The 25427-nt window shown below is 36.4% G+C and overlaps 1 long non-coding RNA gene across 1 annotated transcript; it reads left to right on the top strand.

The window, feature by feature from the left end:
• The first annotated feature begins 3151 nt into the window (after positions 1–3151).
• On the top strand, positions 3152–3733 carry LOC120222909. The gene is made up of 2 exons (XR_005526139.1): positions 3152–3263; positions 3374–3733. It is a non-coding gene; the product is annotated as an uncharacterized LOC120222909 (long non-coding RNA).
• The last annotated feature ends 21694 nt before the right edge of the window (positions 3734–25427 follow it).

Below are 25427 nucleotides of genomic sequence, written 5' to 3'. Positions count from 1 at the left end.
CTTGTCTTTGCAGGGACCACCATGTGAACTGATGGGAATTCCTATGCAAAAACACCAGCATTCATTTGGATTAGTAGAATTTTAAACCCATTATCTGAGAAAGGGCATAGATGGGTAGATACATAGGAAGACTTGTTGTTGAATATCACCTCTGAGAACCAAGATTTAAGGCAGTCATTTCAATGTGACATGCCCTCTTAGGATACATAGAGTGGATCACTGTATTAGTATCTGTATCCAAAGGCGATGTCGGTGAAAAATCCCAGAACCACAGTAATTGAGCTGGCTTCAGTTTTTTAATTTTTTTTAAATTAGGGCTATTTTATCTAGAGTTATCTACTGTAATTTAAGATTTATACATGGTAGATAAAAGACATTAGCATTTTCTTTCCTAGCAGATTTCAATTACTGAATTGCTCCCTTTCCAACAACAGCTCCAAAGCTCCTTTTCTTTATGGTTTTTAAACTGGCCTTGCATAATAAAGTAATCCTTGGTTATATTTACCTCTGTAAGTTGTTATCCAAAAATAACTTGAATTTTTTTCAGCTTTAACCTTTAAGGAGTTATTTCTTAGAATAAATGACACTGCTTTTTTTGTTTGTTTGTTTAGCCTTTGAGCTGAGAAAAGTGATGCCAAGTTAATTGTAAGAGTCTTTAGGCTGCAGTCTCTTCCACTGTTCTGTAAACAGAGACAGACATACAGACATATAGACAGTTAAGAGTTTTCGTGTCTTTGCCTGGGTCCTCTCGGAACCAAAGGATAAAAACCTCTTCCTTTCCGTTGCATAACACACACCAACGCATGCACACAAATACCAGTGACCGAAGTCCCTGAAGATAGATCTGCATTTTCCAGATCATAATTCAAATTTTATGTCTTGATATAGGAGAAAACAGCCCCAACTCTAAATCCCTATATAGCAGCAGTTTAAAATAACATCAGAACTGCTGGGACTATCAAAACAGTGTTCTCTGTTTCAAGTATATAGCTCAATGAATAATGCATTTTCTTCTTGAGAAAATAAAGCCAATGAGCATTTAAAGGTTAAAAAATTGGGAAAGTTGCAGGAAATTCTGGAAATAATTTCCTCCTTTTTTGCTGTAGCACTTTGCAGGCAATGCAGGTCTGCGCAGTGTTCTTCAGGATAGAGTGTAGGCGTTGAGAGCCAATGTGACAATAAGTGTCTAAATTAGGAATTCCATCCATGAAAGGGGGCTTCATTTTATAACCGGGAACTCAAAAAGAGGTCGTATTTCTTTTCCTAATGAAATCCGGTACTTTTGCTTCCATTTATTTGACAGTGCATGTCTGCATTGCTGTGCTCATCAAGGTTTAGAAAGAGTGAGGAAATAGCTCTGATTTCACTTTCAAGCTTGCTCAAGAGAGCCCCCTCAATATAATGCTCTTTATTTTAATCCTCAAACCTTAGTGTACGGAGCCTTGTTTTATACTAAAGAATCAAAAATGAATCACTTAACTCTGCCGCCCCCCCACCCCCGCCCCCGACTGCAGGGCCAGTTCGAACAATTGTATTTCACCCCCCCCCCTTTTTTTTTTAAGAAAGAAAGAATGGGGTGGGGGTGTCTAAGGGATGGCTACCAAGGTCTCAAGGATGCTGTATTTATTTATTTGTTTATTTATTTATTTGTGTCCGGCTAAGAAGCAAACCGGCATTTAGTTTAGCTATTCTCAAAACTGATTTTCTGGGTGACACTTTAGTTCAGTCGAACATAGACGGCGCCATCACTCCACTAAATCTTTTCCCCAATAGAAGACCCACTGCCTCCCCTCGTCTTAACTTCCTTCTAACCTTAAAATTTCTCCTCACAAAATCACCCCAACCACACGTAACCGTCAGATTTTCTGGGTCTCCCTGCCTATTCCTTCCGACCCAGCACATCTCTTGGAAAACAAGACTTCTCTAACTTTTCAACTGCGGCGTTTAAGTAAATGCAGAGACAGTCGGGTTTGGTCGTAGTCCCTCCATCTGCCAGCAACAGCCTTTCCTCTCCTTGTCCTCCCTCTGCAAACACCTAGACGAAAGCTCCTCGGTGGCGACCCCTGGCAAAGGGAAGGTGACCCCTCGACCCCCTTCCTTACCTTCCACTCCGAAAGCTCAGGGAGGCTCTTGCTCTAAGACACCAGCACAGGCACGCGTCCCAGCAACAGTGACGGAGAGACTCCCCTTCGGTCCCAATCACCGTTGCCCATTTTCCCCGGCTCGGCTTCAAAAATCAGGATTTATTTTTTTAAAAAAATGCACACTTAAGAGAAGCAAAAGATGGGGGTAAAATCAAAGAAGGGAGGGCTGGGAGGAAAAGCCCCCAGAACCCCGGAGCCTGACGCCGTAGCCAACTGAATCCAACCTCCAACCGAGGGAGGGGGTGCCCCCCGTAGAGACACTCTAAAGAAACAAAAATATGCAAGTGGCTTAAAAGCAAGGGTTTGTTTTTATCAAATCTACCCCCAACAAACCGATGAGCCAAGAAGCAAAGAAAGCGCTGAGACGAGAAGTGACCGGCGGCGGCAGCGGCTGCTAAGGCAGATTTGTTGGGGCGGTGGGTTTATTACAGGAGTATTCGTGGTCGGATCGGAAGGCTCAAGCTTATGCTCTTTCCTCTTTCCGCTTTCCTCCCTCCTCCTCCTCCTCCTCCTCCTCCCCCCCGCAGGTACTGATGGACGGACCGCGACTAAGGAGAGGGGGGGAAAAATCCTTGGCTGGTGATGTCGGAAAGCTGTTTGAATGCCCAGCGAGGAGGGGCGCGAGAGGGAGAGAGATAGTAAAGCTCTGTCTCGGGTGTGCGCGCCGGCGCGCGGCGCTCGCTCTCCCCGGGGCGCGCGCCAAGGAGGGGGTGCGCGTCCCCGGGGGCGCGCGCGCGCGCGCCGGTCTCCCGCGTGCTCGTGCGCGCGCGCGTCCCCGCGCCCGCACAAGTACGGTGCGCCGGGCGGCCGGCCTGAGGCCCGACGAGCGCCGCGCGGCAGCTGTGCCTTCCCGTAGTTCTGCGTCCCGTGGGCGCGGGCGGGTGTGTGTGTGAGAGAGAGACGAGGAGGGGAGCGGCGGGGTGGGAAAGGAGGGAGGCCCGGCGGGAGGGCGGGAGAGAGGTGGGCGGGAGGGGGGCTGCGCGGTGCTCCAGCCAGGGCCGCGGTGAGCCTGCACGTCACGGCTACTCAAAACCAAGCACGTCCCGAAAGCGGTATTTTCTGCGTCTGGGAGGTTTTCGCATCCTCAGTTCCCACCGCTGGGGCTGGCGGCGACCAACTGTAAGAGAAACTCACTGGGAGACGAAGCGAGGGGGGTGCGGAAGACTGGAAGGCGACTCTGAGGGGTGGGAAGTAAATATTGGACTTGATCGTCTCTCTCTCTCTTTCAGCGCGGACCTGTCGCACCCGAAGAGCTGTCATTTCACCGCTGAGATTCAGATGAATGGATCCAGTCCTCAGCGGACGGGGCACAGCTCAGTTCCCGAAATGCTGCGTGTCTCCAGCTGGAACAATACTAGTTTTTCTCAGCGAGGCTGCAATTAACATCTTGTTTGTTCTGGCTACATACAGGCTTTGTCAGGACCGCGGTGCGGCGACCGAGGTTGGGCATCTTGCATTGCTTTCTGCTCGGCAGTGGGATCATGGGTGTGGGATCTAAACTTTTGTTTTAATGTATCTGATTCTTTTAAGTTTCCCTAGTAACAGGTTTGTGGACAGGGGTAGGAAGGAAAAAAAAAAAAAAAACGAGGGAAAGGGGGAGGAAAGGCTTCCAGATTCTCGACTTAGCAGCAACAAAACGATGAATTTCCACCACTCCCCACCTTTATTTATTTGGCCCCCTGGACAGCTGGCTGACAAGTGTTTGACGAACTAGCTTCAGATACAATGCTGCAAAAGGTCATTCGACTACTGGTTATGTTTCCACTTGTAAACGCAGTTGGTGGTTTGCAAAACAAGTGGCAAAATAGTGTGGTGATTCGGTGGGGGAGACCAGAATGGGTAATTCCGATGAAGTGCCGGAGCCTTCCTAAGGGTGAGTGGCTTGAGCGGCAGGTGAAGTTGAATAAAACAAATTTCCATCTTCTCTCCGTACTCTTTCTGCATTTTTCTTCTTGTTGTTGTTCCTCTCCCCTGGGGCAGATGGAGAGCCAAGAACATTATTTTAAAAGATGACCATAGTGAAAATAGAAAGGTGCCAATGATCTTTATTCACTGGAGTTGTTTGAAATATTAAAATTGGCCCTTCTTAATACATATTAATAGGGTGACCCTCTTCAAGGCGCTCTCTTCTAGGACAAGTGTTCAGAATAATACCCTGTAAGGGAAACAGTTAATCATTCCCCATCCAACAAGCTTTAACCGTGTTCCAGGAACATTCACTGGCTGAGAGAGCAGCCTGTGTGGCGTTTTCGTTTTGTATCATTTTGGTTCATTACAATATTTTTTATTCTTTTAAGGGAAGGCAAAAGGAAAATGAGGTTTATGTCTAGGATGTAATCCGAAACATTGTGTCTTAAGCAAACATATTTTCTTTTAAAAACAAATGTTCAGCAATACAAAGGAGAATCGCATTTCCTTTATTTCAACTTCCATAGAGATTATAATTATGATACTTGCAAGACATTTTGGTCAGTTCTGTTGTTTTGTAACAAGCAAAAATAGAGATTAATGACAGATGCTAATATATGGTAAAAAGAATGTTTTGCATGATTTGTATATAAAAATAAAACAATAAAAGAGTTTCAGATATATAGCTATCTTGCATCTAGTAATTACTCACATTATCTTTGAACACTGTGATTCTGATGTTTCTTAGAAAATCTTGAAGTCATGACATAGTGACATAAGAATAACAGCTGAAAGGGATAATTTAAAAAGACTTAATCCTAAATGGAAAGGAGCACACATTCCCAGGGTCATTTATATTCAAGTAGAACACAGGGCTGGGTCAGGGAGAAAGCCACCCTTAATAAAGCACTTCACCCTTCACACTGTTTCCCATAACCTTCATAAATTGCAGGCTACTGAGCCAGCCTGATGATGATCCTGCTGAGGTATATTTATAGCAGATGATTTGTGGATGATAAATATGCCAAGCAAGACACCATCTCCAGTAACCCCAGGCTGGTCTGACTTCCTCAGGGGGTCATAATCAAGAATCACAAAAAGAACCATATATGGAGAATCTGGTCTCTAGACCCTCACAAGAGCACAATTCCAAAGGCAGACCCAAGGAAGAGCCACCCTGATTCACGTCTGCACTATGTTCCAAGTGAAAGCACCTCTGACACATTGACCCAACAATAAAAAGGGCAGCAGTTTACACACTCTAGGCTCTCTGTGTCCTTTCCTCCCTATTGAGATTGGGCTGTTTTTATGCTTTAATACATTTTAAAAATCACCATTTCACATTATAATTATTCGCCTCCACTTGCTTCTCACTAATCTTTGTATCTGTGTATGTCTGTATGCATACAAACACATATTCATATTTAACAAACATATGTACATGCATTTATGTATGCATACATTATATTTAAGTGTGTACACACACATATATATAATACATTAACATATATTTCTGTTATTATATATGTATTTGGGAGGATGGCTTCCCTATACTCCTTTATATTTCTCTTTCATATAAAGTGTTCTCACCCCAAAACTACCAGATTAATTACATAAACTAATTTTCATATAAGTTTCCTTCCCAACTTTTGAAAGGACCATTGAGAAACCAGTATTAACACATCAAATATCATCTTGTATTTTAATTGGGCCAGGCATGTAAATCTTTAAAATGTATCTCTTAATTATATATTTTTAAAGATTACTTAAGAGAAATGAGATTTCTAAGAAATCTAAGAAATAAATTCTCTGTTTTACTTCTATTGGCTTTTATTTTTTTACTGTTTAGTAAATTTTAGTGAATTTTAAGATTCAGTATCACTTGCACAATTCTCAGACTCAAACGATAAGAATATGTTTTAAATATGCTTACTTAGCTTTAGAAATGGTTTTCTTCTCCCTTAACCCTTTCTCTCATGTTCCTTGTGGTATTACTCTATTACCACTTCTAAGTTTTATAATTTTCTTCAGTAAGGCTTTAAGCACAAATAAGTTGGTGGATTATTCTTTTTCAATATGCTCTAATTTTTCAATGCTTAATGTCTCCAATACACACATACACACGCATACACATATACACAAAGACTTTTCACAACCACTAATTCCATAATAAAAGGAAATTAATGTAACAACTTCAGAAATATGAACTTCAACTATCTTATTATTTACTCTAATCAACTAATGCTTTATTTTATGTTAATAAAATTATCAAAATATTACATGATTAAATGGGAGAGTACTTACTTTATGCTTAAAATTAGCATATTTACTATGAACTGAAAGAACTTCTCCTTATTCTTTCTCCTCCTCCTTCTCTTCCTCTCTTCTTCTTTCTTCTTCATATTAAAAAATGAAGTTTCTCAGGACCTACGCTGGTTCTTCTCAGTTCTCTATCTAAAAGAAAAGGGGGAAAAAAGGCCATTTTCTAATTGGCCATCCCTAAATAGAAGATGCATGACAAAAGTACTAAAAAGTAGAAGGGTAGAGTAGAGCAAAGGGATATATGAACTGCTAGTTATCCTCGGCTACTTAGTCCAAACTTGCCCCATGCCAGGCACAGCCAGGATACTTTTTACCAAAGAACTCATTTGCATCAAGTTTACATTTTTACCATTATTTTCCTCTACAATAACATATGTGAAACACATAGGTAAAAAGTTTTTGACCATCAATTCCAAAAGCTTCATTTGTGATTCAGGAAATGCCATGGGTAGGTACCACATGAGGTCACATTTGTGTGTTATAGAAGTGTCTTGGAAAATATGGACTTTAAAAGCTCAAAATACATGTTTGCAGTTAAATGTGAATTTACCCCAAATTCTTACCTTGTCAGTTATTTTTATCTATTTTTTATATGAAGTTGCTGTATTTATGCCATTATCTTTAATTTCTAGGATTTCAAATGAACTATAAATAAAGATTCTTCATTTTTACCCCTGAAGCTGACACTGATTATATACCTGGTTATAGGCAAGAAGCTATAGTCCAAGTCTCTGGACTCCAGTTTCCTCAGAGGAAAGGAAGGGCATGAACAAGTAGTTTCTATGGTTCTTCTTGGTATTTTCTAAATTAAACAAGGTGTCTCACAAGACATGGAAACAATGAGAAAAAAAAATGCCACAAAATCCTATGAATCAAAACTGCCCCAGCCAAATATTGGAAATGTTCTTTTCTACCATCACTTTTAAGATCTCCATAGTTTTACTGGCTTCGCCCTTACTTCCTTGCTGCCATCTGCCAGTGTAAAGACAACCTATTACATTCTTTTCTTCCCTCATTGTGATCATTCTTTTCCCTCAGATTGAGTTCCAACCCTACCAATACTGATGACAAGAACTAACGTTGTGAGTACCAGCACCTTAGTCAACACCAGAGATTGAGGTCAATTGACTACCTATTATTTCTGAACTCTTGTGTCTCTCCAGCTCTGTTCCTTACCAATCCTGACCCATTATTTTTCTTTTTGCCAGATTATTCCTCTTTGCCATCTAGATCTCCTTGCTCTTCTATTTCAACACACCTTTATGCAGAATGTTCTCTTTGTACTTTCTGTTGACTGAAAACTGCTATTTTGTGAAGTCATGGCATCTCTTGCAACCATGCCAAGTGGAAGCCAGTTACATGCATGCTTCTTCCAAACTGATTAACTAGGATTTATGGGTAGATGGGATCAGTGTCTTTGCTCTCCATTGCTGGTTTCAAATATTTACTTTTTTTTAAATCTTCTTAATGTTTTTATTTATTTCTGGGAGAGAGAGGACAGCGAGAGAAGGGGTGGGTCAGAGAGACGGAGAATCTGAAACAGGCTCTAGGCTCTGAGCTAGCTGTCAGCACAGAGCCCGATGCGAGGCTTGAACCCACAACCCATGAGATCATGACCTGAGACGAAGTCGGACGCTTAACCGACTGAGGCGCCCTCAAATATTTACTTCTAATCTCACTTTTATACCCCTTTTATTCTTGGAGGTTATGTAATTTCCCTTTGGCAGCCTCACCTCTTCCTTTTTGCTGTCTTTTTACTGACTTCAAATTTTACTTTTTATTCATGCAGTCCTTTAACTGCTAACTTAGCCCATCCAATATCCAGTCTTCTCATGTTTTCAGCATCCATGTAGATGGCTTATATGTCACACTATCTTTTCAGTTCCATTTCTGTATTTTCCTTCATACCAACTCAACCACATTTTCCTTTAGTCTTTAACTAAAGAGGTCATAAACAATGACTGTTCCACTTCCAATATTTCGAATTTAATGTTCCATTTCTGTACTTAAAAACTTCTACTTTTGTAAACTCGCATCCTCAATAACCATATGGAGCAAAGTCTTCTACAACATTCAGATCTTTAATCCATTCCAACTAATTTCTTCTCCTACTGTTTCTTCCCTTCTCTTACCCTGTGGTAGGCAGCCTCTCACATGTCCTCCAATGATCCCTACTTCCTGTCATTCACACCTCTGTGTAACCATCTCCTCTTGAGTGTGAGCTAGATTTAGAAACTTGCTTCTAGTGAGTAGGCAGCAGTGATAGGATATCACTTCCAAGTTTAGGGTATAAAATGATTGTCTCTCATCTTTCAGCTTCCATATAAGCATTCACTCTGAGATATGCCACTTGTCCTGCTGTGGGACAGCCTTATGGAGACAGCCAAACCCATGGGAGTTTGATTAGAAGCAAATCTTCCAAGGCTTGTCAATAGCTGTATGAGTGACCTCAGAAGCAGAAGTTTCCCCAGTCAAGTCTTGAGATGTCCTGGCCAATATCTTGGGAGTAGCTTTGGAGAGAACTTGAATGAGAACTACTCAGCTAAGCCTCTCGTGGCTTCCTGATCTATAGGAACCATATGATACCAAATGTTTACTATTTCCAATTGCTATGTTTGGGGATAACTTGGTATGCAGCAATAGATAGCTAATGCATACCCCCATGGATTCCATGCCCATTATTACAATAATTTACTTATAACCTTTAGCTTTCTCTTTACATTTTCATGGCTGAATTACCAAACATACTGTATTGTACAACTGCTGTCTCTGAGCCAGCACCCATGAAGCAGAACAGTGGTGAAGAAATTCACACCCTTAGGCGATCTGAGGTCCCTATGCATTCATAATCACCAAGTTCAAATGGCCTCACCACATAGGCTGTAACTCATAACTTTCAATTATAAGCTAACTCTCCTATTATATCCTATGAATATTTTATAATTTTTATTTGATCATTAAAACTTAAAGGTTTCCTCCAATTCTTCAATTCTAACTGATAGCTTTCTTTATCCTTCATTGATAAAACAGATGTGATCATATAGGAACCCCCTCATCTTACATAGAAATTCATTAAACCTGTGTCTTCTCCCATTTTCTCCTTTCTTCTAGTCTCTAGGGAGATACTTCTCATATCTCAAAAGCCATCCCCTTCTATAAGTATCTCAGATCTTACTTCTACTGATCCTCTTACACACCAAAATTTTTTTCCTGTCTCCTGGATCATTTCTATCAATATACAGATATTTTAAAGTATTATGGCCATCCTAAAACAATTTTAATAACAATCCCTATTTCCCATTTCCTCTTCATAACTAATCTTCAAAAAGTAGCCTCTCACTTCACTTCATTTCCTCATTTCCATCTCATTTCTCAGTTCATTCTAATTTGGCTTTCACCCTCAATGTTCTACTAAAAAAGTTCTGGCCAAGGTCATTAAAGTCCTTTATGTTACCAAGTTGATAGATAAATTTCTTTTTTTCATTTTACTCCAACTTTAGCACCTTTTGCTTGTTATGCTTTACATTTTTAAAATCACTTCTTTCCATTTTGATTTATGTTTTATCATACCATTCTAGCAGTGACTTTCCAGTCTCCAGCTGGTTTTCTTCTATATGACCTTGAAATGCCAGTTCCTTAATGATAAGTGTTAGATCTAATTCCCTAATTTCTCTCCCATCTCTCCTTTAGTGATCTAATGTATCCTCTAGTACCATGTGTCACTAGAAAAATGTATATATGGCTAAGTAATATTCCATTATATATATATAATACATATGTGATACACATACATATATACCCACACACATATATAACACATACCACATCTTCTTTATTCATTCATCTATCCATGAACACTTTGATTGCTTCCATAATTTGACTATTATAAATAATGCTGCAATACAATAAACTTGGGGTGAATATATCTTTTTGAATTTGTGTTTTCATATTCATGGGATAAATACCCAGTAGTGAAATTACTGGATTCTATGGTAATTCTATTTTTAATTTTTTGAATATCCTCCATAGTGTTTTCCATAGTGGATACACAAGTTTGTTTTGTTACCAACAGTGCCAAAGGATTTCTTTTTCTCCACATCCTTGCCAACACTTGTTGTTTCTTATGTTTTTTATTTTAGCCATTCTGACAGCTGTGAGGTGATATATCTCATTGTAGTTTTGATTTGCATTTCCCTGATGAATAATGCTGAGCCCCTTTTCATGTGTCTGTTAGCCATCTGTATGTCTTCTTTGGAAATGGAATATTATTCAGCCATAAAAAGGAATAATATCTTACCATTTGCAATGACATGGATGGAGGTAGAGAGTATAAGCTAAGTGAAATAAGTTAGAGGAAAAAAATACCATATAATTTCACTTATATATGGAATTTAAGAAACAATACAAATGAACAAATTAAAAAAGAGACAAACCAAAAGACAGACTCTATACTCTGGAAAACAAATTACCAGAAGGGAAGTAGGTGGGAGGATTCACTGAAGGAGATTAAAGAGTATACTTATCATTATGAGCAGTGAATAATGCATAAAATTGTTGAATCACTATATTGTATACCTGAAGCTAATATAACTCTGTATTAGCTATACTGGAATTAAACATATACATACATAAATAACAAAAATGAATGTATATGTGCATAATTCTTACATACAAACACACAGGCACACACATATATTTCTTTAGCTAGTAAATCTCTTTTGAGCTCTATATTTTTATGTAGTAAATTGTCTAATTGATATCTCTACTAAAAATGTCTCACAGTCATCTCAGATTTTAGGTAATCAAAACAAAACTGACTACTCCAGAGAAATGTATTCTTCCTCAGTCTTCCCATCACAGGAAATGGCACCACTATCCACACAGTTCTTTATCGTGCAAACATGGGAGTTTTGCTTGCTGCTGCATTTTTTTAAAATCACTCCTACACTCAATCCTTTGATAAGTATTGTCTCCTCCACTTTGTATTCATTTGCTAGGTCCTCATAACAAAATATCATAGCCGGGGTGGCTTAAACATCAGACATTTATTTTCTCACAGTTCTGGAAACTACAGGCCTATGATCAACATGACAGAATGAATGATTTTCTCTGAGATCTTTCCATGGCTTGCAGATGGCCACACTCTTGCTATTTCTTCTCATGGTGGTCCCGCAATGCCTGCTCTACGTCTGGTGTCTCTGTATGTCCCAATTTCCATTTTGTTAATACGGGCATCATCAGTCAGATTGGATTGGGGCCCACACTTCATTTGACTTAATTGCCTTTTTTAAGGCTTTAACTCCAAAGGCAATCACATTCTAATATACTAAAGGTAGAGATCAATGTATGAATTGGGAGGCAGCACAATTAAACCTATAACACAGCTCAAACATATATATCTCAAATCAAATATTCTTTTCTTTTTCACTGCTATCTTTCCTTTCCAAAGCATGTGGGTTTTGCCTAGGCCAAAGTAATAACATCCTATCTGGTATCAAATATTCTTTGTTAATTTACTTCCAATCAGTTTTGCTCAAGGCAAAAACATGTACTTTCAAAAAATGTTGAAAATGTTTTTCATTTTATTACTCGTGGCACATATAATGAATCCAGCCCCTTAATCATGACTTGCAATGCCCTACGTCATCGGATTCCTGTTTCCCTTTCGTCCAAAACTACCCTTCTGTTTCTTTATGATGCTCAGACTACATTAATCTTCTTTCTGTGTCTGAAAAACAGCAATTTTTTTCCTTCTATACAGCCAACCTATGCAAGGAATGGACTTCTCTTCTCCTGCTACTGGGATAACTTTCATTGGCTGCCGTTTTCTCATGCCTCAGATTACATTTTGAAAGTTCTCTCTCTAAGGAAGCTTCCTTTATTAAACCACCCAATTTATGGTCATTTCTCTTATATTCTTTTTCAAGATAATTATTTGTCTGTTTTATAGTACTTGCTAATTTTAAATTTTTAATTCCTCTTTATTTGCTCTCTTCATTGGTCTATAACTCCATTACTATATACTTTTGCCTAAATAGTGCAAGGCAAATTGTAAGTGCTTAATAGATATTTAGTGAAGGAGTTGGTTGAAATTTACAATGTGATAGATTCCACATACTGGTATTAATTATAGCCACTGGTGTCATATATAGTTTAATAGCTGTGTAACATATATTTATATTACAACCCAGCTGGAGTCCTCTCTTTTCTGGACCAAACACCTTAGTTCCTTCAGACATTTCTCATGTGACATGGTCTCCAGAATCTCCAATCTTTATGTCTGTTTTCTATTGACTTTGTGTCAGTTTGTCACAGTCCTTTGTTGCCATAATTATTGAAAGTATTCTATACTTTAACTTTCCAGTGTAGATACCAAAAAAAAAAAAAAAATCTATCTGTTCAGTTCAAATGAATAAACATTCACTGAATATCTCCTTGGCCAAACTCTATGGTTACAAGGATGAATATCTGATCATCTTCCGCGTGAGAACAAAAGGCTTTTAACTCCCAGAAATGAACTAGTCACTGATGTATTTAATACATAATTACTAAGCACATACTCCATATAAGACATAAGACATTTGAGAGATTAGTAATAGGAATAATCCCTGCCCTTGGGATGATTGCCTCTATTGGTAATGATAGCTAATTAACAGCTAGCCACTACTTAATTATAACTGCAAATGTGTCAAATGTCTCAGATGGTTAAGATATGATGTTATGAGAGGTGCAGGCGCTGGGAGAAGCAAGATCGGAGACCTGCTGTGAGAGGACAGGGAACACTTACCTAAGAAGTGACATATGAGCAGAGATCTGAAGGACAATAAGAGACTGGCAATCATTCTAGGCAAGGGAAACAGAGTGCACAAAGATACTGAGGCAGGAGGGGACAGCACACATTCTAGAAAAAGAAAGAAAAGCTTCATGGAATGAAAAGAACAAAAGAGTCAGTGACAATTGATGAATTTGTTGGTAAAGATTAGGATGAAAATCAGTGGGTCTTTATCTCAACTCAATAGCAACATTGATTAAAGGATTGAACACAGAGAAATAAGTCACTCAGATTTATGTGTGTGGTTTTTTTTTTTAATGTTTTATTTATTTTTGAGAGAGAGCACAAGCAGGGGAGGTGCACAGGGAGAGGGGAACAGAGGATCCGAAGTGGGATATGTGCTGATATCCCATGCAGGTCTCCAGACCACAAAATGTGAGATAACCCCCTAAATTGATGCCTACATGGCTGAGACACCAAGGCACTCCACTCAGACTTACATTTTCAACCTTTCATTCTCCATTTGGTATGAAGAACAATTTGAGGAAGGTAAGAAAGGACATGAAGAAACAAGTTAGGAAGCTATGTAAGTGAGAATTGTGGCATTAGTGAAAATGCAGAAAGAGTATCCAAAAGACATTTAGAGGTAAAATCATTAAAATTTGTCAATGGTTAGATATAGGAAAAATGACTGGATTTGGATAAGGGCATCTATTAGTAAATCTGCATACTGCTGGCTCATACTGAAGTGACAGTAATAGTACTTTGAAGGATTTATTTATTCATTCATTTATTTATTTGTTATACATACATACAATTGAATTGTGTGTGTGTGCATGAGAGAGAGAGAGAGAAGAAACACATGCTAATCCTCCCTTACCAGAAATATGCCAGATTATGCCAAATATTTTGGAATAAGAAGCATATACATTATGCTTATGATATTCTTCTCTCGCAGTCTTCCTAGCAGAGCTTAGTATATCCAGGCTGGTTCTTATTTATTCTGAAAATAGTTTATTTATAGGTAGGAGGAGGGGATTCAACATGGGTTGTATTAATCTTTTCCCTCTGTGCCTCCCTTGAATCAAACTGAGAACTAGTAAAAATTTAATTTTAATCTGCCATTAAGATATAAAAATGCAGATCCATATCAGCTTATTCAGTTTCCCCATACTAAAAATGAAGCATCCTTATTGAACAATTGTTACCTTCTGAATAACCAAAGACATTAAACATATAAAGAATTTCATGCTTCACACATGCAACTTTATTTTACTCATAATTTCATTCTTCTTGGTGTTCTTATTCAGGGCTTCCAGCAACAAGAGAACATATATGAAGCTATATTTTATATTCTTCCAGAAAGTAACTTACAAACTGAAAAAAATTCTAGATTAAGCATAAATATTGGCAAGGATAAATCATTTGGTTTATCACAGTATTATAAATAGAATTATGTATCTTCATAACTGGAAGCAACACTAGAAACATTTCACTCCTACCTTTCTGAAACTTGCCCCATCATCAGTGGCAATGGTGGTGTTCATTAAAATAGACACTACTGAGACCCTTCCTCAGATTCTGATTCTCTTGGCTTTCCAGGCTATATTTGTAACATGATCACAAGTGATTCTTTTTTTTTTTTATGTTTTATTTATTTTTGAGAGAGAGATAGAGACAGCATGAGTAGGGGAGGGTCAGAGAGAGAGAGACACACACAGAATCTGAAACAGGATCCAGGCTCCAAGCTGGCTGTCAGCACAGAGCCTGATGTGGGGCTCGAACCCACAAACTGTGAGATCATGACCTGAACCAAAGTCTGATGCTTAACTGACTGAGCCACCCAGGTGCCCCACAAGTGATTCTTATGATCAGACAAGTTTGGAAAAGAATGGTGTAGTTCAAGGTCCTCATTATATGAATAAGGAAACTAAGACACAGACATCAATAGTGAATTATCCAATGTTACCTAGCTAGGCAATGGCAGAACTGAGATAATAAGCTAGGTTTTTATGGTCAAGGCTTACCATTTCCAAATGATTTCTATTTTGATATTTTTACCTTGATTCTTGAATGAGATAGTTATTCACCTAATTCTCCAGAGTACATATTTTTATTATTGTATTAGATTGTATCAACACAAAATATATAGCATTATCTTCTCTTACTTGATGGTAAGATCTAGGCATTATTTATCTTTCTGCACTGGCACTGGCGTTATAGCTGCTTAGAGTGGGCAACGTTCACACAGTGTGAAGTCATGCTGGTGACCTGTCTTATCTGGGCTTAGAGATATTAAACATCTTTAACTGCTGAGAGTTTTGATCAGTGCACTTTGAAATAAATTAATTAAAATTATGGAGGGAATTCATGGGAGAAAAGAGGGTTATTCATAGAGCCAATAAAATTTTATTAATGCATCAATTTAAGAAGAATGTTTGTTGTGCATTTGTTCCAGCTGCAAGTATGAAGTATTGGAAATAATTCAAAGAAGATTATCATGGCCCACAGTGCAAAGATAACCAAAATATGTTAGTGCTGCAGTATAGATTTTGAGACAGACTAAAGTTTGAATTCTGACTTGGCCTCCTAATGACTATGTAGATATGGACAAGTCATTTCACATCTGAGACTCAGTATTTTATTTTATTTTTAAAATTTTTTAAAACTTTTTTACTTTGCGAGAGAAAGTGCTTATGAGCAGAGGAGCGGCAGAGAGAGAGAGAGAAAGAGAGAGAAACCCAAGCAGGCTCCGCACTGGCAACACAGAGCCGGATGTGGAGCTCAAAGCCAGGAACAGTGGGATCATGACCTGAGCCAAAATCAAGAGTCAGATGCTTAAATGACTGAGTCATCCAGATTTAATATTTTGAAAAATCAGTTATTATTTCAATACCACTTACTTTATATCATTGTCATGTAGATTAGGCATAACATGAGATGTGCCAAATATGATGGGGAAAATGAGAAGGACCTCAGTGAATGGCAACTCTTGGCACTTTTTAGAAGCATGTTTATTTAAGTCTGAGTCAAGTACTGATAATATAAGGATGAGCACAAAAGTTTCCTGCTCCTAAGGCAAAGGAAAGTTTTGGCCAATCAAATATTCCTAGCACTCTATGGAGAAAAGTTCAAAAGAGCTAATATACCTATCTACACTATGTTATGGTTTAACTGTTAAAATATAATTATTTAAGCTTATTTGACTATATATTGTTCCTTCCCCAAAGAGCCCAAAAATACAAACAAACAAACAAACAAATAAAAAATCTTCCATAGAAAAATATTTGTATTAAAAAGTTTCCTAGAGATAGTAACATTTAGGTCATAAACTTTGGAATCTTATTATCAGTAAATTCTAAACATATGTAAATTCTTTTCAAAAATTACTTATATGATATGAATTAAGTTTTTAAGCAGTATATATGCATGAATTTTTAAATTTTATTTGTGGCTATAGCATGTATTTATTAGTGAAATATAATGCCACCATGTAATATTCCTAATTAGGTCGAATAATTTAATATAATCAAATTTGGGTAGCGAATAATAAGTTCATGGTTCAGGAACAATGTTAGCATTTTAAACTTAAATTTAGTCTTATTTCTGTGAAAAGGGAAGAAATAGTAAACTATCAAAATATTTAACTTTTCCTGCATATAATAAAGTGGTACTGTAATCTTTAAACTTATTTTTCATCTTCGATTATTTAATGATTATCTTATTTTCAAGGGTTTCACAAGAGTGGATCCAAGACATGTTAACAATTTTTATGTTTTTCAATCCAATGTGATTAAAAGCTTTGCTATAAGAGACTTTGAATATAAATTTTTATTCTGAGACGAATATTTCTAGCTAATGTCAAACTACTTATAATCTTCTGAAAAACACTCAAAGAATATGCCTTTGATAGTATAACTGAATAAAATTGAATAAAACCCTCGTAATTAGAAAATTAAATTTCTGCCATGTGTTTACAGTAAAAAGCAGATTGAAATAATCATTGAAAACTGCTCAGAGTTTATAATTAATATTAAATTTTGGCTGTTTTTATTGACATTTTTTAAAGGTATTAAGTGGTATTTCGTGGTCTTTTAAAAAAATTTTTAAATGCCTTTTATTTATTTCTGAGAGAGAAAGACACAGAGTGAGCAGGGGAGGGTCAGAGAGAGAGGGAGATACAGAATCTGAAACAGGCTCCAGGCTCTGAGCTAGCTGTCAGCACAGAGCCCGACACGGGGCTCGAACCCATGAACCGTGAGATCATGACCTGAGCTAAAGTCAGATGCTTAACCGACTGAGCCACCCAGGGGCCCCTGGTGGTCTTTGTTATGTGTTATTAAATATATCACTCTTTCCAAGCAATTATTAGGTATAAGAGTTAAGCTGATACATAACCCATATTTCTATTTTTAAAAAATTGTTAAGTTTATCAATTACTTTAATGCAAAAGGACTTGTGGAAACTTTTGAAGAGAACATTATACAAATGGCCAGGCAATTCTTACACTTCTGAGCTTCCAGAAATAATCACTAAGTAGCCAAGGTATCAAATTCTCATATCAATGCCCATGGAGTTCATAAAATCTTAGAATCCCATTGAAATTCAATAAGACTTTTAGAATCAGGTTATCTTGACCATTATGTAAAGAAAATTGATGTTGAGACTTGCAAAGCATATCAGGTCAGGTATAATGTATCAAAAGAAGTTTTCTTCTTCTTTATATATTCTCCTCATGTTCTTTGGAATATGGAATGGAACAAGATTTTAGATTTAACAAATCTAAATTTTGATCAAATTCCTACATCTTATGTTTGATATTTTTGGTATTTTAATTTACTTTCTTTTTAACACAGGTATTTCATTTTCATCTTTTCTCAACCTCCTCAGTTGTAAAACTATATGAGAGATATTGTTATCAGATAAGATTTAAAAATATTTAAAACCTATGAATGATTAGGAAATACTGGAATGAATCCCCTAGTAATGAAAATGAGCCAGCGAATGTAGGTAATCTGCATAGTAAATTAGGTAGAGTAGATAGATAGATAGATAGATAGATAGATAGATAGATCATTCTGATGTTGTTGGAAGTCTTTTCTGTCTCCCAAGTCTTAATAAGAATGCTTTAAACCCCCAATTTCACATCTGTGGAATATTATATTACAAACCACACAATACATAATCTGACACCATACATTAGACATTTATATTAAAAATTCCTTTTAATTATATAGCCATCTTCCTCTTCCATCTTTTTTCTCCTCCTTTCCAGAAACAATGACTTAAAAATTATCTTGTTTGCAATCATGTCCCTGTACCCATGTATTCAAATCTTACCTCCAAGCAGCTCACTAATGTATTTTTCCAAGAAAAGATACTTCCTTCCCAAACAATGTTCTAGTACCAGCTGTAGAAATAATTTCAGTATTATATAGCTAAATATTATTAACACTGATATTGATATTGCTAATTACATTTTGTGTATTGTATTGGCTAAGGGAGCTAATTCTGAAATAAGCATACTGGGTTTAATTAGTAATACTACCACTTATTTGAATTTCTTAACTTCTGAATCTGTTTATCAGTAAAATGGGAAGAATAATGTTCACCTTATAGAGTTGTCCATTAATGGTAAGGAATGTTAAGTACTGATTATGATCCCCAATTCCTTAAATATAAGGTTGAAATAGTGATAATACCTGCTTCATAAAGTTATTGTGAGGCAGTAAGTGAAAAAATACAACTAAAATGCTTAGTACAGTAAACAGCACATGGCACATAGCAATGAGCAATATATTTTGTTTCTGCACTTTTAGTGGTAATTCAACACAATTTTTCTAGACATATATTTAATATATCCAGAAATTAATTATAATAATCATTCATCATTTATATTATTTTAATAAAATTTAATATATATTATTAAATCAGATGGTTTATTATTGTCTACACTACAAGCAAGCCTTTCTACTGGGTCCACAAATCAAATCCAAACATTAGCATGTATTTAATAGATAAATCTAAAAATGTCTAAGAAGAGACACATACTCTCCATTTGATAGTGCTTGGTATCCAAACCATCATTTAGTAGTAAATTTTGCATTAAGAAAAATAGATAATCCCAGGCACCTGGGTGGCTCAGTCGGTTAAATGTCCAACTTCAGCTCAGTTCATGATCTTGTGTTCATGGGTTGGAGCCCCACATCAGGCTCTGTGCTGACCGCTCAGAACCTGGAACCTGCTTTGGATTCTGTGTCTCCCTTTCTCTCTGCCTCTCCCCTGCTCACACTTTGTCTCTCTCTGTCTCTCAAAATACAAAATAATGTTTAAAAATTTTAAGAAAAATTGACAATCTGTGATCCTTTTAATCTACTCACCTAGATGTTTATAATAGAATGACCATCTTCTTGGCAGTCTTCATAGATTATGGTTTCTTGTATGAGTGCGTGTGTGTGTGCGTGTGTGTGTGTGTGTGCTTTGATGAGGATAATACATGGAGCAGTAAAGCAGAAAAAATATGTAAATCATGATAATAAACTAGATCAAAATGGTTAATTTACAAAAATTATGTGGTTTTCAATGTATCACACAGGTAGTTTAAGATATACTCAGCTTCTGTCAAACATATTGTAATCAGAGTAATTTCAATGGTGTATAAGAGATTTCTAACTAAATACTTTGACTAGGTTCTTACTCAGTTCCTTAGTTTAGCCTTTGAAATAGTGACCTGGAAATAATCTCTAAAGGTCCTTGCTTATTAATATGATTTGCAATCATAGTAACAACACAATCTCATTCTAGATGGCATCTGAAAGAATCAGTGCAATGCTCTACCTTTTACCTCAAAGTCTAGGGTTTGAAAAAAATTAATGCATAGCTCTATTCTCCTGGCTAAGATCATATCCTCTTGATTTCAAGCCAATTTTTAATTGAATTCAGTTAATTTAATTGCTCCTCAGAGATGTCCATAAAATGTGCTCTTCCAGATTTCCTAGCAGAAGTGCCATTGTCTCTGCTCAGCATTCCCAAGCAGACAACAAAACTGCCATCAAGCTCCGTCTTGCTCAACAATGACTCTTTAATGTGGTCATCTCCTGTGCTTTGTATTTCGATTATAATTTAGAATGAATTAAAATCTATTTAAATGTATAGCATCATCTCTTAGGACTCTTGATGGAAATCCAGTTCAGAACATTCTATCTCTTTGAGGTAGCACCGTAAAAAAAAGTGTGTCATGTTATATACTTTTAATTTGGTATCATCAATTTTATTTGCCTTTAAAGTTTAATCCTACATGTTCATATATGTGTATTAATCAAATAAAATATAATAGTGTTTTTATGCCATATACGTTTCATAGATGAAGAATCAAAATTTTACACATAAAGATACATTTAAAAATCTAGAATTTTGTATTTCAATAATGTAGAGCAGATTTTACAATCAAATTGTTCATGGATGTGAATGAAATTATTTGCTATGATATTAAAGGATCAGATTATGATGTTTTAACATAAATGTATCTCACAGGATGAATTCTGAGTTTATTTAAAAATTACCAATAGTAACACCATGCAAGACTGTAGCAATTTATAGTTTATGAAGGAGTCATCCCCATGTGTTTGATCATTTATATCAACCCTGTGAAAGAGCTAGAACTGGTGTTATTATGCGTGCTTCATAGATCTGGATTTAGCAAACAATGGCCTAGGAGCTAAATCTGGCCAACCACTCGCTTGTATAAATAAACTTTTGTTGGGTCATAGCCATGCCAGTCATTTATGTATGCTACATAAATGGTATTATTTATGGCTGCTTTGGAGTACAAGGGCAGAGTAAGTATTCCTGAAAGAGAAGTATAACTCAAAAAAACTAAAATATTTACTATCTGATTCTTTGGAGAAGAAGTTTGTCCAGCCCTGTTACAAATGCGTCAACTGAGGGGCACCTGGCTGGTTCAGTTGGTTAAGCATCCGACTTTTCAGCTCAGGTCATGATCTTGCGGTTTGTTGGTTCGAGCCCAGTATTGGACTTTGTGCTGACAGCTTGGAGCCTGGAACCTGCTTCAGATTGTGTGTCTCCCTCTCTCTGTGCCTCTCCCCCACTCTCCCTCTCTCTTTTTCTCTATCAAAAATAAGGAAACATTTTAAAAATTTAATAAACAAATGCTTAAACTGATGTGCAGAAAGTTTGACTAATATTTGGTATATATATATATATCTTATCGAATGCACAAGTAGAATCACTCAAAAGCAAATTAAAGTCTTTCAAATCCAAGTCCAAGTCCATATGATGTTTCTCTTTAACATCATATGCATTAGCAGCAAACACCTATTGCAATGCTAAAAAGCCTTACAGCCTACTTTTATTTGACATGGTTGTATAGCTGCCCTTTCAGTGTACAACTACTTAGTTACCTGAAATCTACAAGTAAAATTGAAGCATCAGGCATTATGTTTCATAGCCAGTATATCAATCCTGAGAAGCAGTAGTACAAGGTGGAGCAACTTTTGCCATAGGAATATGCAATGTTTTGGAAGCCGAAACACAGGAACAAAGAAAAAAGCTTAAGTGAGAGGAGTTTTGATGAAAGATAAAGTCAGTGAGAACTATATGAGCCAAAATTGAGGTTCCAAAGAAACAAATAAAAATATCCAGGATTTCCAGAACATGTCCTCTGCTCTGATAGCTGCTTTCTGGACTTCCGGAGTTCTTGAAGCTGTCCTCTGGTCATTGCTATGGGTTTTACTGCACTAATAATAGATATCTGAGCTTCTATTATGAGACTCACTATGTCATTTTAACAAATACCATGATAATTAAGCACATTTTGCTTTATTATTCCAATCTCTGTTCATGACTTGACAATTTCAAAGAATTTTACTACCTTATTAATAAAGGTCAGGTATTTCAATGTCATTTTTTTTCCTGAACATAAATTACATTTTATGTTCACCCATTGGCTTCTTTATATTTATGCAGATATTTTCTTTCTTTGTAACTCTTTATATCTCTAGTGGACTAATGTGCTTTATTTTATTTTTTTGCTTCAAATGAATTATAATCTAACATATGTCCATACAGATTGCACACATGTTTAAATAACTTTGGCTTATACATTAAACACTTTATAGAGACTAAAAGTTTTAGACCCCATTGTCACCTACATAATACTAATAGTTAATTAAGTCCCTCAGCTTATATATGTTCATTGATTTATGAATGTACCTTATGAAATTATACATATTATTTGCATATGAAATAAATGAGATTGGAAACAGTCTTGACAAAATAAGAGCTGACTCTGGCTCAAAGAAGCAGAGGAACAAATTAGTGACTTAGAAGACAAAATAGTGGAAAATAAAGAAGCTGACCAAAAGAGAGAAAGAATTATGCCACAAAAGACTATACTTAGGGACTTTATCAAACATAATAACATTCATATTATAGGAGTCCCAGAAGAAGACAGAGAAAGGGAGACAGAAAATTTCTTTGAGGAAATAATAGCTGAAAACTTCCCTAATCTAAGGAAGGGAACAGACATCCAGACCCAGGAAACACAGACAACTCCCAACAAAATCAACAAAAGCAGGCCAATACCAGGCTATATTGTAATTAATTTTTTTTAAATTTATTTCTGAGAGAGAGACAGCGTGAGCAGGTGAGGGTCAGAGAGAGAGGGAGACACAGAATCCGAAGCATGCCCCAGGCTCCGAGCCAGTTGTCATCACAGAGCCCTACACAGGGCTCGAACCCATGAACCATGAGATCATGACCTGAGCCGAAGTCGGATGCTCAACTGACTGAGCCACCCAGGCGCCCCTATTGTAATTAAATTTTAAGAATAAATCTTAAAAGCAGCAAGACAAAAGAAGTCCTTAACTTATAAAGGAAAACTCATAAGGCTTGCTGGAGATTTCTCAGTAGAAACTTGGCAAACCAGAAGGCCTAGACTGGAAAAATCTGCAGCCAAGAATATAGTGTCCAGCTATGTTACCATTCAGAACATAAAGAGAGATAAAGAGTTTCCCAGATAAACAAAGACTAAATGAATTTCAGAACACTAAACCAGTCCTGTAAGAAATACTAAAGGGGATTCTAAGTGCAAAGAGCAAAAATGACAAAGACAAGAAAAGATTAGAGAAAATCTCCAGAAACAACAACACAACTAATAACATAATTTGTATTTAAAATAATTTGTATTTAAAATTATTCACAAGTCCATTTAAGTACTTGTACACAATTGTGTCATCATGTATATAATATTTTTAGCACGTTTTTTTTATTTTTTTTATTTTTTTTTTAATGTTTTATTTATTTCTAGGAGAGAGAGAGACAGCGTGAGCAGGGGAGGGTCAGAGAGAGAGGGAGTCACAGACTGAAACAGGCTCCAGGCTCTGAGCTGGCAGTCAGCACAGAGCCCGACGCGGGGCTCGAACCCACGAACCGCGAGATCATGACCTAAGCAAAATTCGGACGCTTAACTGACTAAGCCACCCAGGCGCCCCTAGCACGGTTTTTTAAATAAAGAGAAAACTAATGCCACTGTATGAAGCCGTTTATGTAATCTTTTAAAAAATTAAAAATTATAGAGTCATCATAGAATAATAAGAAATAACAACACATAAGAAAACAAATAGAAAAATTTCAAGATAGGGGTTAACTTGGATAAGGAGTAAAGAAAAAAGGAAAATGGTAAAAATGTTTTAAAACTGTATCTGTTAAGTTTTATTTCTTTGTAAAATAATCTGTGAAATAAGTTGCAATATTTAACATTTTCTAAATTTGACTGTATCATTTTTATTTTTATACTAGTACCATAATGCTTTGATTTTGTTAACTTTATAATCTAGTTTGAAATCAATAAGTGTGATACTTCCAGCTTTGTCCTTCCTCAAGATCCTTTTGACTATTTGTAGTGGTTTTTTTGTTGTTGTTGCATGTGAATTTTAGGAATACTTTTTCTATTTCTGTAAAAAAGTATCTTCGGAATTTTTCATAGGAATTGCATTGAATTTGTGGATCCTTTTAGGTAGTACAGACATTTTAACAATTTTAATTCTTTCAATACATGAATATGGTCTATCTTTCAATTTATTAATGACTTCTAGTGCTTTCCCTAATGTTTTATAATGTTCAGTGTACAGGTCTTGCAGCTCATTCATCAAATTTATTAGTATTTTATTAGTTCTACTGCTATTGTAAAGGAAATTGTTTTCTTACTTTCTCATTCTGACACATCATTGTTAGGTATAGAAATGCAACAGATATTCGTGTATTAAATTCATATATTGATTTTGTATACTGTAACTTTACTGAATTCTTTTACTAGTTCTATCAGTGTTTTTGTTAGAGTCTTTAGGATTTTCTCTAAATAAAATTATATTATCTGTAAACAGACAATTTTACTCTTTCTTTCCAATATGGAATTTTTAAAATTTCTTTTTCTTGCCTAATTGCCCTGGCTAGGACTTGGAGTGCTATGTAGAATAAAAGTGGCAAAAATTGGCATTCTTGTCTTATGGCTAATCTTAGAGAGAAAGACATCAACTTTTCACTGTCAAGTATATTAGCTGTGGGCTTGTCATGTTTGGGCTTTATTATATTGAGATATGCTCCTTTATATCAATTTGTTGAGAGATTTTATTATAAAACGATATTCAATTTTGTCAAGTGCTTATTATGCATCAATTGAGATGATATGACTTATATCCTTCATTCTGTTAATGTGGTATGTCACACTGAATGATATGTATTATGTTGAGCTATCCTTGCATTGGATAAATGTCACTTAATCATGATATATGATACGTTAATGTGCTGTTGAATTCAGTGTGCTAGTATTCTGTTGAGGATTTTTGCATTTATATCCCTTGGGATGCTGGGGTATAATTTTCTTTTCTTTAGTGCCTTAGTCTGCCTTTGATATCAGGGTACTGCTGACATCGTAAAATGAGTATGGAAGTATTCTCTCCTCTTAAATTTTTTGGAATAGTTTGAGAAAAATTGGTGTTAATTCTTTAAATGTTTAGCAGAATTCTCCAGTGAAGGCCACCGGTCCAGGCTTCCCTTTGTTGGGAGAATTTTGTTTACAGATTCAATCTCTTTACTCCTTATTATCTTTTCAAATTTTCTATTTCTTCATGACTCAGTCTTTGTATGTTGTACATTTCTAGGATTTTATCATTTCTTCTAGGCTATCCAGTTTGTTGGCATATAATTGTTCATAGTAGTCTCTTATCACCTTTTATGTTTCTGTGTTATCAGTTATATGTCTC

This window comes from Hyaena hyaena, unplaced genomic scaffold (assembly GCF_003009895.1).
Source record: "Hyaena hyaena isolate Hyena2069 unplaced genomic scaffold, ASM300989v1 scaffold_923, whole genome shotgun sequence".
NCBI classification, from domain to species: domain Eukaryota; kingdom Metazoa; phylum Chordata; class Mammalia; order Carnivora; family Hyaenidae; genus Hyaena; species Hyaena hyaena.
This window is presented reverse-complemented; position numbering and strand designations above follow the sequence as displayed.